Genomic DNA, 17,669 nt, shown 5'->3' with positions numbered 1-17,669 from the left:
CTGATTCCATTTTCAGATTTTGTGACCCTAAGCATGTGGAGAAGGCAAAGGAAGGCCATTGTTCCATGGCTTTTAAAAGAATCTGTTTTAGCAGATAAAGGTGGGTGGGGGGAATACATGTGGATGGAATATTAATAGATTTGTTTAAAAGTGAACCCACATAACCCGGTGTCAGGGTTAAAAGTGCACTCGTGCCCTTAACCCTGGCTAAAGGCCGAGGTTAAAAGTGCGGTTAGGCAGACAGGCAGCCGTGGGATCAACCCTGATCCCAGCACTGCACACGAGCAGCCTAACCCAGGTTGGGCTGCCCCAGCCTGGGTTAGGCTGCTCATGTGAATAGCCTTAATATGTCAGTAAGCTTTTTAAAGAAAGCAGCTTTGAGAGTTTTCTTAGTTAAACATTGGACCGGGTCTCACGATCAGTGAGATCCAGTTTTTCCGAGTGCGCCAGGAGAAAGCCCTGGGCGACCGGATCAGCCGCCCACACGATTGCCGGCTCCATGACGGAGCCGGCGGGGGCTGGGGAGCTCAGGGGATGCGTGGCCCCCGGAAGCTCCAGTATGCCCTGCGCGGGCATGCAGGGCATACTGGGGAGACCCCCAGAGATGGGAGGTGGCTTTTCACCTCCCCTCCGGGGGTCCATTCACGAATAGTCGCGGCGCGGAGCCATGCCACGGCTACTCACAATCAGATAGCCCAGGTTTGCCGAGCGCTCGCTCCGTAAACCCGAGCTAAGGGGAGGGGTACTTGAGTGGGTTACCCGCTCTAGAACCACTGGGCTCGCAGCCGAGCTCAGTGGTTCTCACGATCAGCAAAAATTGGGCTAGCAGAGGCTCGCCCGATTTTTGCTGATCGTGAGAATAGCCCCATTGTCTAATACATTTATAAAACAAATGCAGGTTAACTTTGGGCTTGGTCCTGGTGGCTTGTGAGTGTCACATCTTTATGTCAAAAATAAACACAATGAAAGCAAATCAAATAATATTCCATCCACATTGACCTCCACCCCCCTATCTATTAAAACAGATTATTTTAAAAGCCATGGAATAATGTGCTTCCCTTGGCCTCTTCCACATTTTCAGGGTCCCCAAATCTGAAAACTGAATCAGATTCTTTTGGGAAGAGAAGAACAATGGTTTTCAGAATTGTTGTTGCGTGTAGAAATCAAGTGCTGTCCCCACTAATGTATCTCTTCTTGGTTTTATATATTTAAGAAATAGCTACATAAATATTTTGTAAAAATAAGGCAGCTTATTGGTTTAGAATTCTGACCTGTCCTCTCAGAATTCAGGGACAAAAAGAGCTTCCCCAGTGTGACCCTCTTCCCAGCATACATGGTTAAATCCACTTGAAGAGGACTTCCACGAAGCTAAAAATCAAATGCCATAGCAAAGTAACCCATAGGATGGGAGGAAAGGTGTGATCCAGTAGATATCCATTTGCTGTCTTAAGTGATATAGTATAGGAGAAATGCATTAGACTGGAGGAGATCGACAGAGCAGAACAACATGCAGTCTTACTTCACAGATACAAATAGCAGACCTGTAAAGTTAAAAACTGGAATTTACTAAACTCTGTATCTCTCAAACATTTTCAAGAGGTCATTTCCATGTTAATGCTGATACTGGACCTTCTTAAGGGCTTTATGTCATATCAATAAATATCTCGGTTTGCCTGGCTGTTTTCCTTTGAGCCAAATCTCCAATTTTTTTCTTCGTTCCCATGGTTCAAGAATGACTTAAGGGTGCAGGGGTGGGGCTGCAGGAGAGAGATGGTGGAGGCTAGATGAAACAAGGAGAGAGATGCAGGGGGTTTGATGAAACAAATGAGAAAGTCACAACTATGTACACTGTCAGCACTACCCTGGATCTTTTTAGACTTTCAATGAAGAAATCGATTGGCAGGGGAATCAGGAGCATACTCAATGCCTCCGACCTCCACATGTTCATCTGAAGGTCTGAACAGAGACCATGCACAGACAATCTGTGCATGTGCAGGCTCTCTTCACATGATCAGGAACCCTAAAGAAGGTAGGGTTAGAAGAGGGCACTCTCGGTGCATCCTCCATTCCCACCCCCCACCATACATTAGGGATGTGTGAAACATTTTGGGTACAGAACAATCTGTACCTGAAACAGCCAATTTGGGGTGATTCGGCCCCAAAACGAATCACCCTCCCAGCCCCCCAAAATGTTTAGGAGCCGAAATGAATCACCCCTGTTTCGGCTCCAAATTATCTGTTGTTTCGGCCCTCCATTTTGTGGCCAATAAGTGCCTTCTTCTTCCCCCTCCATTTTGAAGAATGACGTCTATTTGAATTTCCAGCCTTTTTGCCTCCCATGACTTCAATGCAAAAAGGTCAGATCTGACATCTACTTTAATTTTGGGTCCCAGGGCCAAAAAGTGGGGTGGGGTGGTAGTGCCTAATGGGTGGAGGCTACCACCCCAAATGCAGAGGAATTGGGCAAATGGCTGACTTTTGGTGAATTTTTGAAGTTTACACGTCTTTAAGGTTTTTCCTCATAAGGTATAATGGAGGGTGTATTGCTTCATGTCGGGGGGAAAGGGGTGGCCTAGAGCGGTGTGGGGTTGGTGGTAGTGAAAGTTAGGGGCAAGGAAGCAACTGGAATTTTTTCAAAGGATATGGGCAGAGGGCTGATTTTTGGTGAATTGTTGAAGTTTACGTGTCCTTAAGGTTTTTCCTCATAAGGTATAATGGAGGTTTCAGCAGCCCCATAAGTGCACTTGGGGGGTGCTGGGGTGGCCCAGAGTGAGTGGTGGTGTACTTCACATAGGGTGCCAACCACCCCCATGGGTTTCTAACCCATGGGCTACAGTGTTCTGTTGTTTCTGAGGTGTTCTAAGTGTGGATTCTATGATAGCAAATGAGATTTTCAATGAGACACCATGAATCCACTCATGAATCCACTTCAGGTTGCACATTCTATTTGCAACCTGAAGGGAAACCTGCCTTCAGCTAGATAGCTCTTCCACAAAGCTTCTGAATTATAGAATTTAAGTCACAGGTTCCAAGCTCCAAAATGGGAACATAATACAAATCAAATCAACTTTATTATGGTCCAAGAACAGCATATGACAGGACAGGACAGTAAAGCAACATCAAATAGTAATTATAAAATGGCTGATCAAAATTATAATCATGTTATTAGAATTACATTAAAATTACTATAGACCACAATTACTGTAAACTATAATATAACTGATAATAATATTAGTAGAAACTATTAAAAATTATTGTATACTATAAATGCTAAGAACTGTTGCTCTAAAATTGTAAAGATGACTATAAAACTACTACTAAAAAGCTAATTGGATACTATAGAATCAGTACAAATCACTACATATGGAACCATAAAACTATGTTACTACCCTAATATTAAAAGCTATTATATGATACTCAAGAACTGCTACTCTCAAAGACTACGAGATTACTAAAAATACTAACATATTAACATGACTAAAGCAAAGTATATAAGAAAGGAGAGCTAGCAAATTATAGCAACAACAGGTCAGAACTTTTCAGAGTTGGTGCAAGGTCCTGGCCATTATACTCCAGTAGATCTTACATGCTGCCACGTAGAACTTGGCGATGTTGAACATGAAGGCTGGAACTTCATCAGAGACTAGCATTCGGGTGTTGACATGGTTTCGGCGGCCAGGATACTTACAAAGCAGTGGAGAATTAAGTTTGGCCTGAACTTCTCTATAAAAGGGGCAGAGGAGAAGTACATGTTCTATGGTTACCTCCTCATAGTCATGGAGGCAAAGCCTTTCTGCCATTGGGATCTTTCTGTATTTGCCTTCCAGTATGTTCCCCAGACTATGGGAAACACCTATATCTGGCAGCAGCAATATAGGAAGATGCTGAAAGGCATCATCTCATACTGTGCGGGAGATAGCAATGGTAAACCCCTACCAAAGAAAACCACATGGCTCTGTGGTTGCCAGGAGTCGACACTGACTTGACGTCACAACTTTACTTTACTTACAACGGAGGGAAGGACATGACACCAGGTGAGGGTAAAGGTCCTTCTGTGGCTAGGGGTTTTCAACTGTGACAGGTACACGGCAGGGGAAGGAGAGTACCTGTGGCTTTCCAAGGACAAAAGGTTTGGAACCCTACCTAGGTCAGCCTGGCATTTAGTGTCCATTATCCTCTGTTTGATTACTACGTTTGCCTGGCCCTGGCCCTAGGAGAGGAGGGGAGAAGCCCAGGAGACACATTTTAGACCACACAGCCCTTTCCCAAGAAGATTGAAAACTGTCCTGTAGAGTCAAAAGGGCTAGTGCTCGGGGGTTAAGGGATAATTTAAGCCAGAGATTGACAGCCACACTCTGGCCTCAACCTTGATCATGCCCATTTCCAAATGTAGGGCAGCATTTCAGACACAATGGGGAACCTGGAGGGCTGCTCTTAGAAATTTGGACTGTACCCTCTCCAAAGAGGCAAGATTGGAGGAGGCGGGGAACAGACTGGGTTCCATAAAGGAGTGCGCCAGCGTCTTGGCCTCAAATAGTTTAAGTGCGGCAGGTATGTACTGGCTGCCTCTAAATCATAGGAATCTTAGTATGGTGGTGGAAGTCTTCTGCGCAGAGAGAGTGACATGGTCACTGTGGGCCTTTCTTGAGCTGGAGGCCTGTATGACCACTCCCAGATATTTAAAACAGGTGACCTGCTTGATCATGGGACCATTTATACTCTAGGGACAGGTCTTGAGTCTTCTGGCAAAGGTCATGACTTTTGGTTTTTGGTAGTTGATTTCCAATTGATCATTTTTGCAACACTGAGCTAGGGCCATCAAAGCTCTTCTGAGGCCAATCGATGTCCTAGAGAGAATTGCAGCAGCAGCAGCATATAGCAGGGAGGAGATACTTCTATTCGCCAGCTCGTGGGGGTGAAAGTCCAGAATACTAAGGTGTCTCACCATGTCGTTGATGAAAAAATTGAAGAGGAGTGGGGTTAGGATGCATCCTTGTTTGACTCCCTTCAGTGTCAGGACAGGATATGTGAGATGCCCTTGTGTGTTGCACCTTACCTTGAGGGTCATGCCAGCTTGAAAGATACGGATCAGATAGAGCAGGCACTGGTCGATTGAGCCTCAAATTTCTCCCATAGCTTGACTCGGGAGATGGAGTTGAAAGCAGCCTTGAGATCAATGAAAGCAGCATAAAGGGAGGTTGTGTTATTAGAATATTTTTCAATGAGTTGCTGAAGTACCAGACATTGATCAGTTGTGGATCTGAAAGCCGGTCTGTTCTTCTGCAATCAGAATTTCCTGAGGCGGGGTCCTTAAGTTTATCATACAGATGTCTAGCATATAGCTTGCTGATGGTGCTGAGCAAGATAACAGGCCGATAATTAGCAGGGTCATCCTTTCTCCCCTTCTTAAATATGGGTACAATAATCGCCAACCCCCAGTCCTTGGGATGCAGCCATGTGTGTCAATATAGGTGAAGAGTGAGGTCAGGTCTGGAACCCGCCACTTTTTATTAATATTTAAAAGCTCCGGGGAATGAGATCTTCTCCAGGGGCCTTCCCTGCTCTCTTTTGGGAGATGAAAGACTTGATCTCGGATGTAGAGACCAGTGGCCAAATGGGCAAGTCCTTCATATCTGGAAGAGGGGGCCATCCTCAGCTGAGGGGTCATCGTATAGCTTCTTAACATGCAATTCCCAGATCTCAGATGGAATATGAGCATCTAGCTGGGCCGCACTGGTGTGGTTGGTCGTAATGTGCCAGAACAGAGCTGAATCCTTTGCTCTGACTGTCTGGATAAGCTGTGACCAAATGACCTTCATTGCCTCTCTCTTCTTGAGTGCCAGTAGGTGTTTATATTGCTTATATTGCTTCTTGAGGATGAGGACGTATGGGGGGGCCATTGCGGCATTGAGTCCTGTGCTGGATTTGTGAGTAAGGTAGGCGGAAACATCAACATAGTCCTTGCCAAACAATGGTTTGGAATGGCACACAGGTTGTTTGTGGATGTGTGTGTGTGTCAGCCTTGTGAGTTAGTTGATTTTGTAGCACATGCCCTAGGGCTTCGTAGGTCAGCAGGGGGTCACGGGAGGGAGCCGCTGATGTCAGGTCTAGACAGTAACTCTTCAGGGTTTCCCCAGTAAGTAATTCCTTCATCATTTGATCTAACTGGGGAGGCCATTTGGCATGACACCTGGCTTGTCCTATGGGTAAAATTATGCAGGAGGGAGCAGGCCTCCAGGTGAGTCTGCTGGCAGGGAAGCAATAGTTGAAGGCAGATCGAAAAATGGTGGCTGTCAAGGTGAAGTGTTACTTTAAAGTTTTCAGCAAAGGATAGCAAGTTCCCCGAGGCTGCAATGTAATCAATAGTACTTGTTTTGGAACCAGATAAGTACGAATATTCTCTTGGATGGTCATCTGGAAAAGTGCCATTTAATATATGAAGGTTAGCCTGGCTGTCCATTTAGCTAGGCATAAGCCTGCAAAGTTTGATCTTTGGAGAGAAGGGGGTGGGGTGCACAGACGCCAAGCAGGGTGGGGGAAGCTGGTGTCTGGAAAATAGTGTGTAGCCATCAGGCCCCAGTCTGGCATTGAAGTCACCCCTCAGCACCACCAGACCCTCAGGGTTGGCCAGCAGGAGTTTGGCTATAGACTGATCAAAGTCAAACCATATAGTGCTGATTTCAGACTTCTGGCATTGTGGTGGAAGAGACGCATTATCAGGAGCTGGTGCCCAGGTGAAGAATTATGGCCATAGCAGCTTGTTTAAATGGGTAAGGAGTGATGTTGTTGCACGCAGGGAAGTGGAGACAAAAATCCTAAGGCCTCCTTTAAGTCTCCCTCAGCATGCCTCTAGGACTTTATACGAGTGGTATCCATTAAGTGTGAGGTCATCCACTGTCCAAGTTTCTTGTACCAAGATTATATCGATTAATCTTGTACTAAGATTAAACGAGCCCCTGGTGGCACAGTGATAAAACTGCCGCCCTGTAACCAGAAGGTTACAAGTTCGATCCTGACCAAGGGGCTCAAGGTTGACTCAGCCTTCCATCCTTCCGAGGTCGGTAAAATGAGTACCCAGAAATGTTGGGGGCAATATGCTAAATCATTGTAAACCGCTTAGAGAGCTTCCAGATATAGAGCGGTATATAAATGTAAGTGCTATTGCTAATGCTATTGCTATATCAAATTGGGAGAGGAAATCAGTGCAGTCTGTGTCTCTGCAGTGGGGCCACCCAGCGACATTCCATGACAGGATCTTGATCTTATGCTGGTAACATAATATATCTTTTGACTATTTAATAACAAGGGGGAATGAATTGATGCAGGGGCGTAGCAAGGTTGGAGTGGGCCCAGAGACAAGATTTTAAAATGGGTCCCCCTTCACTGAAGCTCAGCTCATGAAGTAAAGAAATCTTAAATGAGGCTGAATAGTGGTAACAAAAAGCATAGTGTTCTATCTATCTATCTATCTATCTATCTATCTATCTATCTATCTATCTATCTATCTCTAGATCAATAACACCTATGTGCCACAATAGAAGATCATTTTTTATTTTTTTAAAGGTTTTGTAAATTGTGGACGATGCAAGTCATTTAATGATACTAGAGAAAGACATGCTGTTCTGGTAGCTCCAGGTCTTAACACTCACATCCGTTTCGGAGGATAAATACAACTGAAAGACGCCCGGGTGGGTGTGCGGCTGGGGGAGTCAATCATGTGACTTGCCTCTGGGGGGCCCCCCAAGGCAGTGGGCCCCCAGACTACTGTCTCCCCTGGCCCTATTTTGGTTACGCCCCTGAATTGATGAGCAAATGTTAATGGCAAAGAAATAATTTAATTAAGTAATTGCATTGATTAATTGATTAAAGGTTACATTCTTGATTTTTAATTGCTTCAGACCTTGGTCTGCTTAGGTTGGATATTCTAGATAGTAAGTCTCTGTAGCTGGATCCTGCATGTTTCCTCAGAAGCGAGTGCCACTAAATTAATGAGGCTTAATTCCAGGTACATGTGCATAGGATTGCCCCTTAGTCAGGTGAATGAAGAAGGGGAAACTCTGATATTTTTGGCAGCAACATTGCTGGGACCAGTTTTGGATGTAGGTGTAGTTTCCAAAATTAATCACGCCCACATCAAAGAATACAACTTCTTCATTTTACCTAATTCTTTTTCAGTCAACAAGTCCACTACTTGCCATAACTTGCCTTGGCATCAATGATAGGTTTCCCCCTGAGATAAATAGCAGCCACAAGTAAGAAGTCAATCCAAATCAGGACTATGGTAAGGGGAAAGGGTTAAATTCCCCTCCGCCCCCCCCCATGCTGTGGTCCCAATCCTGATCAACCCCTATAGTTATTGGTTGTTATTTGGGAAACAAAAATCAAATATGGAAGGGATAATGACACACTTGATATAACATATAGATTGGCATCAAACTGCATCTCAATCAACATGAAGCTTTAACAGAAATACATCTGGGCAGCTTTTGCCAAGGCTAACTTTTTATGGCACTTGTTATGGATAAAACAGCTCTCAGGTTTGCAGCTATAACCAAAGCACCAAAGAATCAAGTTAAGAGAAACAATCTGAAAGCAAGTTCTTGACTGGATGTAACAATCAGTCATCCTATATAATAAAACCCTTGGTGTCTGCATCCGTGTCTTTTTCGGGTGTTCTGGGCATGCGCAGAGCACGTGCGCAGAACATGCCGAGGGAGACAGGGACGCAGACATCGGCCGCCATGTTGGCCGGGAGGAGGAGAAGCGGCGGCCCGAGAAGAAGCGGCCGCTGCCGAAGCCGGGCGGGGGGAGGAGGCGGCGGGGGAAGCCGGCCGAGGCGGCGGCAGAGCCGCGGCCTCGGCCAGAGGACGCGGTGCAGCCGAGGCGGCAGCGGAGCCACGGCCTCGGCCAGAGGACACGGTATAACCGAGGCGGTGGCGGAGCTGCAGCCAGAGGAGGCAGAGGGCCCAGGCCACGAGGCGGCGCGTTGCCGCTTCCATAAGGGGGAGAGAGGCCGCCTGGAGGACCCGGCGCCACCGCAGCAGAAGCGGGCCCCGGCGGCAGCAGTGCTGCTGGGCAGGGCAACCCCGCCGCGCCCGGAGGAGGAGACCCAGGTGGGGGAGGGAAGAGAAGCCGCCCGGAGAAGCCAGCGCCGCCGCAGCAGAAGCGGGCCCCAGCGGCTGCCGGGCAGGGCAACCCTGCCTCGCCCGGAGGAGGAGGCCCAGGTGGGAGAGGGAAGAAAAGCTGCCCGGAGGAGCCTGTGCCGCTGCAGCACGAGCGGGCCCCCGCGGCAGCAACGCCGCCGAGCTGGGCAACCCCGCCGCGCGAGGAGGAGCTGAAGGGCTGCCCTCGGCCGTGGGCCGCGGACAGCTCAATGCCCAGGTGGGGGAGGGGAGAACAAGGGGGCGGGAGGGGAGGGGCCTCTCTCACGGCGCCAGGGAGGTTGGGGCGCACATGGGGAGCGAATGGAGTGGGCTCCATTCCGCACAGAAGAGGGGGCGGCAGTGCCAAGTCTGAAGGCAGCTGTGGGAGAAGTTTCTACTAGCGCCCGTTAATTTAACAGGCTGAAAGTTACTAGTTATTAAATGATTGTGAAATAACCTTCTGAAAGAGGTGTGTCAATGGACACCCTCCCTAGACTTTGGCCACCAAAAAAACTGGGGGGGGGGGCAGAAGGGCGATTTATTTTGTTCAGCATTTAGACCATAAGCAAAGGTTGGTTTTTAGTTAAGGCTTCTGAAGGTGTTGGGATTAGACCTGTTCATTTTTTCATAGTATTTTTGCCTCCGCATTTTAATTGTTTAATTGTTCCAAAATTGCTTCATTAGCTTTATTATTTTAATTATTGGAAGCTACCTTGAGAACAAGGAAAAGTGGTATATAATTATTTTAAACTAGCTTAACCCATGCAGAGCATCTGCATGCTAGTACTTGATTGCTCCCCTCACCTCCTGCCATAGCCCCCCTCACCTCAGAGATCTCTCCACACTCACCTGAGCCCCACTCCTGTTCCTCCTCCTCCATCCTGTTGCTTCCATCCCCCTCACCCCTCTTGGTTGCAGCTGCAGCGTTGCTGACACCTATTGGCCAAGCTGCAGACCCTTATCCCCAGAGACCTCCCCACCCTTACCCGAGTTCCGCTCCTCCCCACAGGAGCAGCAGCAGCAGTTGACCGGGCCCTTCATTGCTGCCGCCACTGCCATGGCTGCTCATTCTCTTCAGGCCTCTGCCATGGCCGCTCGTTTCCCGGGCCCATCCCTTGCCTGCCTGCCTCCCTCCGACAACAGTCTCAGTAGCCCCAAACACCAGCAGTGGTTGACTGGGCCCTTCCTTGCTGCCAATAGGCACTGCCATGGCCACTTGTTCCCCTCAGACCTCTGACAGGCTTGGGCCCGCCCCTCACCCTTCCTTTCTTTCTTCCCCTCTGTTCTTTTTCTCTCTCCTCCACTCGCTCTTCACCTCTCTTTCTTCCCCTCCCCTTTTTTCTTTCTCTCTCTCCCTTCCTCAGTTAACAGATCTTGTTCATCTTGTTTCCTCATCTAATTCACACAATGATAGCCTCTCTCCAGAAGGGGCTCTTTCCTCCCCCACGACCCCTCTCTTGGCAGACCCCTGCTCACTATCCTTTTATATATATAGATTCCTGTCCTCTACAATCAAGAACATCTTCTGACCAGTAACAGTTGCATTCCAACTGATCTTAAACATCACAGGCTCCTCCTCCCTATATGCTTATGGAATCCCCACTGCTCAGTCACCATGGTGCCACAGGCTCCTCCTCCCTATCTGCATATGGAATCTCCACTGCCCAATCACCATGGTGCTTCTGCTTGCGAACTCTCATGAGAGCTGCCACACACGGAATTAGCCATGGGTATGTCTTAGAGAATTATATATACAGATAACAACAGAAATTTTGGCAGTTAGAAGTTTCTATTCTGAAAGAGACAGAATATGAAGGTTAATCACTTGGTTTTGACTTCATCTCATTAAATAATGTTTAGAAACCTGTACATGCACACTATGATTTGTCTATAAAATAGGTGGAAGGTGAACTAGAGAATGAACCAGAAGGTAAAAAAACAAACACATGTTAAACCGAAATGGGAGCACAGTCATTCTCTTGCCAGACAGCATGAAAATAAAGTTCCCAGCTGCAAACTGTGTGCAAAATAATTTCAATGACCTTAAATGTACTTAACTCCATGTTGGATTGTGACCAGTATCTGTAGTCTTGGGGGCGGGGAGGGTAGCGGTCACCTTCTCTTTCCATGCTGAAGACCTGCAGAATGTCGGAAGAGAAAGGTTATTAACATTTCTAAGAAACATTTTTGTGACCACAATATAAAGCATGGAAACTGTTAAAGCTGTTCTTAGATGCAGGCGCTCAGTGTGATTGTGATGAGAGTCTCAAGTTTCCTCAGAATGTTTCTGGTTTAGAATCAGCATATATGGTCTATAGTTCATTATGGCACACCTGCTACCACTCTTGCACTATTACTTCCATTGAAGTGTTCATCAGGCTTAGGTACAGTGCTTATCATAGCTACAGTACCCATTCTCACAAATGTGGTTTTCACTCTTGCAAAGTAGTTTATCAGACCCCACTAGACAAATCTAATGCTTTTATAAAATATCACCTTTGCTCCTCAGGGGACTTCTGAAGTAGCTTGAAATATGGTCTAATCATTTCATTTATTCATGAATTCATCCATGTATTAATGTTGTTATTTATCACACTGCTATCTCACCTTTATTGGGGTAGTCTCCATTCAGTCAACAGCCAGATCTACTTAGTTTCAGCAAGGTGGTTCATCAGCTTCAGACCATGTCCTGGGCTCTTGGTAGCTGAATAGCTATTTCATCATCTTCTGTTTCAAAAATTCCATGATTTCAACAAAACTAGCCCATATAATGCTCAAATAAATAAATAAATAAATATTAATGCATCCCCAGCAATTATTTAGCTTCATTTCACTCCTCTTCCCAAGATGCTCATGAGAATGTACTGCAAGACCAATTAAAATGTAGCTGCACAGAATAATCCAGCTTTCTGCTTAACCAGTGTGCAAAGGAAAAGAGAGTGAAAGTCAGTATATCTCCCCACACCTTTTTGCTGCCACTGCTGATTTGCAGGGTTTCCTCTGTGTGAGGCAGAAGCTGGAAGATTAGATGGAACTGGGCATATCACTCCCACTGAGAATGAATGGTCAGGTGGATAAAGAGTATTGTTTCTGGTTCACAGATATCCTCCCAAGTTTCTTGTATTATCAGATCCTGGGATTCACTGGGAGTCTAAAAACACAAACAGGATGCTGCAACTCCAGTAGCATATTTCCAGACCAAATTGTACATTCCCACTGTCTTTCCACACCTTTCTGTGAAAGTGGGTGGGAAATTAGGTTTACTTGCCCTCATTAATATTTGTAATAGGCCCAACAACTGTACAGAAGGGTGATTGGCAGGAGATGAGTGTGCTTGAAAGATGGTTTTCAGAAGACTAAGGAGTATACATAGGAGCTCATGAACAAGCCTCTATTGATTGGAAAGCCCTGGGTGACTGTAGCAGCTATGGATTCTGAGTTTCTACCCACAGAGAGCTCTCTTACAGCTCTCTTTCTGCACTGCAACATGCTTGCTCATCCTCCAATAACATCTGGATTCTTCTTGAAGTAGCAGAGAGGAACATTTCTCTGCAGTCCCCTTGTTCCTTTCTGCTGTTGCAAGAAGTCGGGCAGAGCTGATGAGCAAGCAGCTGGCGATGCTGAAAGTGGTTGTAGCAGTAGACCAGATAGTAGTTACAGTTATCTGGAGACTTCTGACCACTTACAGATTCATTCTCAGACTCCTCTGTAAACTGGCCTTCAGAGCTTTAGATGCATGTGTATATGTGCGTGTTTCTAATAGTTGGTATTGCTACTGGAAATCAACAGTCTGTACATGATGGACTTGATCCAGAGACACTCAGTGTAGACAATAATGAGCTAGATGGACCTATGGTCTGACTCAGTACTGTATATGGCAGCTTCCTATGTTCACACACCAAAAAGTACTGTGCACAAGTAATTCTGTACACAAAAAGCTGTGGAGAGCACAAAAGGGTTGTTTGGGAAAGCCCATAGTGTGGTTCTTTACAAGTCACCTAAATATTTTGTTTCAAAATTCTGGAATTACTGGTGGGAATTTATACTATTTGCTAGGAAAGAAAATGTGCAGCTAGAAAACAGCTGATGCCTTTAAAGCATGAAGCTGGGTTAGTGGGTTAAAAGTGACTGAAATGAGAACTGGCAGGTTAAATGTCCACCAATATTTTCTAGTTAGTATAAATTGCCAGAAACAAGTGAATGTGAAATTGTTGGGGAAAGTGTTTTGTTTTGGTCTCAGTAAGGAATATGGAGTTTAACCTAAAGTTCCTCAACTTTTAGTGGATTGTTTGTGTGTGTGTGGGGGGGGGGGGCTTTCTATAGTGTTTTATGCAATTGTAGCAAAATTTTACTATATAGTAATTCAGATTAATGAGAATATAAATGCACTTTCTCATGATCGAAGACACTATATAACTGAAGTAATTTCTGTCTAGCTGGATAAAACATATTGCAGACTTAATGTGATTTTTAATATTAAACGGTTTCATGGTTTTTAAGACACCACTCAAAAAAATCAATATTGCACAGCTTACTGTCCTGTAATAAGATGTGATGTGGTAACGATCCTCTGAAATGTGAACCCTGCACTGGACTGGGTTTCCAGCTATGCTCCTTTAATCTGATCCCAGACAGTGTCAGTGGATGATTTTGCAAAATTGATGGAAACCACGATAACTGACTGGTTTGGTGCAGCAGCCTGAACAGCCTCTGTAATCATTATCTAGAGCTGTGTATCTCTCTCTCTGGCATATATAGTAGGGGTGTGCACGAAAGGTTGTTCGGCACGGCGGGGGTAGGGCTTTAAGGGCGGGGGAGAGTGTACTCACCCCCCCGCCGCATTTCCCCCGCTGGCGCTCTCGGAATTAGAAGCCCCTTGGGACAGCAGCGTTCCTCCCTGCCGTCCCGTTGCCCCCGTCGGCCGGAAGTGGCCGGAAGTCCTGTTCGCGCGTGCGCCCGCCATGTGCGCCCGTACACGCGCGCAAAACAAACACAAACAAACACAGAGCCGCAGACTCTACTAGCGCCCATTATTTTAATGGGCTTAAAATTACTAGTAAATAAATAAGATGGCTCCCTGTCCCCAAAAGGCTCACATTCTAAAATGAAACATAAGATAAACACCAGCAACAGTCACTGGAAGTAAAATGTGCCTCTTTGCCCAGTTAGCAGGGGGAAGTAGTGCACGTTCTGCAGAGAAGTTGCAGACTCGCAGCCCTCAGGGACATATTCCCAGTGACACAAAGGACTTCTGGAAGAAATGAGGCTAACAAAATCTCCGCACACATACACACAGCAATGTTGATTCTGAGTTAGCTGATCCCATCTGCAGCACTGGCATATTTCATGGAGCCCTGGCACATCAGTAGTTAGGATGTTGGCCATTAATTATATAAAAATGAATTATTTTTTTGTGTTATTTTTTACAACGAATATTACGAATCAAATGTTATGACTAATATGAATCAAGGTAACTGTTCTCTTCTTTAAATATCCTTTCATATTCACCCTAATTAGTTTAATTAATCAGTCAACTGAGTTGCAAGCAAGGGAGTGTACTGACCAAATATTAATAGCTTCACCACCCTGTTAATGATATCAAAACACAACAAGCAGAACTGTTGGCTTTTGTGATCACAAACTACGGCCTGATTCATGCAACCTGCGTGGGAGTCAGTGCAGCATGGCTACTTCCTACAGTGTTCTGAGAACATTCAATTGGAAGCAAATCTGTAGGTGAGCTGAGTCATGTAATTACTTGTTACATCAGCATGGCCACGGCAACATGGCATGGGAAGTAACTATGTCAGTTGTCCCGATCTCAATCTATTGCTTCCCTGCACACATTATTTTACAATTTGGAACGCTCACATCACTCAAATAGCATTCGGATTTACTAGGTGTGTTCTTAGGACAAGATAAGTAGATGTGATGCCGCATTGCATATTAAAAGCTTTTGCTAGGATATTGATAATGGATGGACTTGTTTACTTTCAAATGCTGTTTTATGTGCACCCAGGAATTGGGGGTGTGCACTGGAATTGTTGACCACCACCCTATGTTTGGCCATACCATAACCTTTTCCTCAAAGTCCCTCAGTTTCAAAAGGGGTTGGTCATCTGTTAGAGACACATGAGTCCAAAGCCCACCTAAGCATGCAGAGGAATTAGGTGCATCGTTCATTGGAACCCGGTTGAAAAGATGCTTATTTTAAAAAATTAAGGCATTTCCTGGCAAATGGAATGGGTAATCAAAATTCATTTTTGTGTGCCTTCATTGTCTAAACATGGTGTAGTGGGAATAATAAAATACTAGGACTGCTATGTTTAGTCGATGAATCAGTTATATTACATTAAGACATTTTGCTTGGCTAAAGAGGTGCTCACAATTAAGCAGGAAGTAGTTTTAAACATTAAAAAAAAATTAAGTACAAGTTCTTAAAAAAACCTGATGAGGATAAGCTCCATCTCAGACCAGGCTTTTTCTCCTGTGTGTGACAGAAGTAATGCCTTTTCTAAGATGATCCCTGCTGCAACATGCAATGCATGCATCATCCAAAAACAAAGAAAGTAGTTTTTCCTTTTTTATTATTTTTCAGAAACTCATACGATTCATCACTTGCAAGTTCTTTAGCTGGGTGACAGCCCAATGGCAATCCAGAACAAGTTAGACATCTTTTAAGTCCCAGTGAAATGTAAATATATTATTTGCCACTGATACTGTGTGTTGCAGCGTAGGAAAGTGATTTACAATTCTTATCTCATCTATCCTTCTGCCAACTCAGTGATGCAGTATATAGGCGAAGAGAAAGTGGTTTGCACAAGGCCAGAGATCTGAATCCCGGTCTCATATATTGGGAAATCTGTACATGATCCCCATGCATCAAAAGCCAGAGCTCCATGTGCTGCACACATAAAAACATAAATTAAAATAGGGTATAATTGCTAAGTATTGTTATTGACACCTTAAACTCTTGTTCTGGCATTTCGAGGGTAATATCTACAGGCTTAACTTTAATGACCCTGACCTTGGGTAGGTGATGGCACGGTGGTAGCTGGACAGTCCTGCTCCATGTGCCAGACAGGATGCCTGGGTCTGTGGCAGCAGTCAGGCCACCGTTTCTTAGTAATTGCTGCCATCCTATCACTAGACAATTCCCATCCTTTTGAGTGTTTCTCTATTTCTCACATTTATGTACTGTCTATATGTGTGTGTGTGTGTGTGTGTGTGTTTTACATAATACAAAGTACGACAAAGATCTAAATATACATGCAATAAAACCATTTAAAATGTAATGAAGTCTGACAGAGCTCTATAACCATCAAGGCAGAAAAGCACCCTAGGAATATTCAGGAGAAACACAGGAATTGGAATATAATTATTCTATTAGATAAAGGTCCATCACATTTGTGGGGGCCGGAGACACAGAGGAGGGAGGTTTTTTTTCATTAGCCCCAGATTTCAATATCCCAGATTGAAGCCCATCACCATGTCCCATAGAATTAGGTGAGAGCCATTGAGAATCTGGCCTGTTACTATCTGCACATTCCCCTCTTGGGTTCTGTTTCTTGGTCACACGGGACTGCGACGGCATGTTTGGAACTGGCCTGTACAACTATGGATGGTCTTCAGCTAGCAAGACAGATCTGTGTGAAGAAGGTGCCAGGTTGGAGATGGCCTGTATCAAGACTCCACAGTATCTGTGGACACAGATACACGACACTGTATTTGTGTTGCGCTCTTGGTCACGCCTGTCTCCACAAAAGGGAAAGTGGGTGCTGGAAGTGGGTGCCTCTCTCCCACCCAAAAAGGAATCAACATTGTCAGATGCTACATCGATGATCACGTTTGGTGTCATTAGAATATTAGGACTATCCTAGTGCAACATCAAAAGCTATGGGTGGTTTCTCATGATTACCTGTAAGTAGGTACAATGCAAGGAGGAGAGAACCAGAGGTTCCTGGGGAGCGTGTGCTCCGGGCAGGTATGTAGACTCTTCTACCTAAGGTTCTACCCAGAATCTTTGCCTAACTTGACACCTTAGTAGAATTTTCATTGGAAGCCGGTAACAAGGCACATCATGGATTTGGATGGCACACCCACCAAGAGCTCATGCTCCCTGGGAACCTCCAGTTCCTGCAACTTGATCATTTAAACCTGAAACTCCCATCATTTAAAAAAACAAAACAAAACAAATAAACAGTTTAAAATCATTAAACAATTTAAAAACAAACAAACCCTGAAAGGCCAGACCAAACAAATAGGTTTTAAGGGCTCTCTTGAAGGCTAGCAATGAGCCCAAGCTACAGATTTCTGCCAAGCAGGGGCGTAACTATGCCATGGGGGCCCCCCAGAGGCAAGTCACATAACTGACTCCCCCAGCCGCTCACCTGCCCGGGCTTCCTTCAGTTGTATTCATCCTCCAAAACTGATGTGAGTGTTAAGACCTGGAGCTACCAGAACAGTTTAAAATCTTGTCTCTAGGCCCACTCCAACCTTGCTACACCCCTGCTGCCAAGAGTGCAT

This window comes from Hemicordylus capensis, chromosome 4 (assembly GCF_027244095.1).
Source record: "Hemicordylus capensis ecotype Gifberg chromosome 4, rHemCap1.1.pri, whole genome shotgun sequence".
Lineage (NCBI taxonomy): Eukaryota > Metazoa > Chordata > Lepidosauria > Squamata > Cordylidae > Hemicordylus > Hemicordylus capensis.
Note: the sequence above shows the minus strand (reverse complement) of the source record.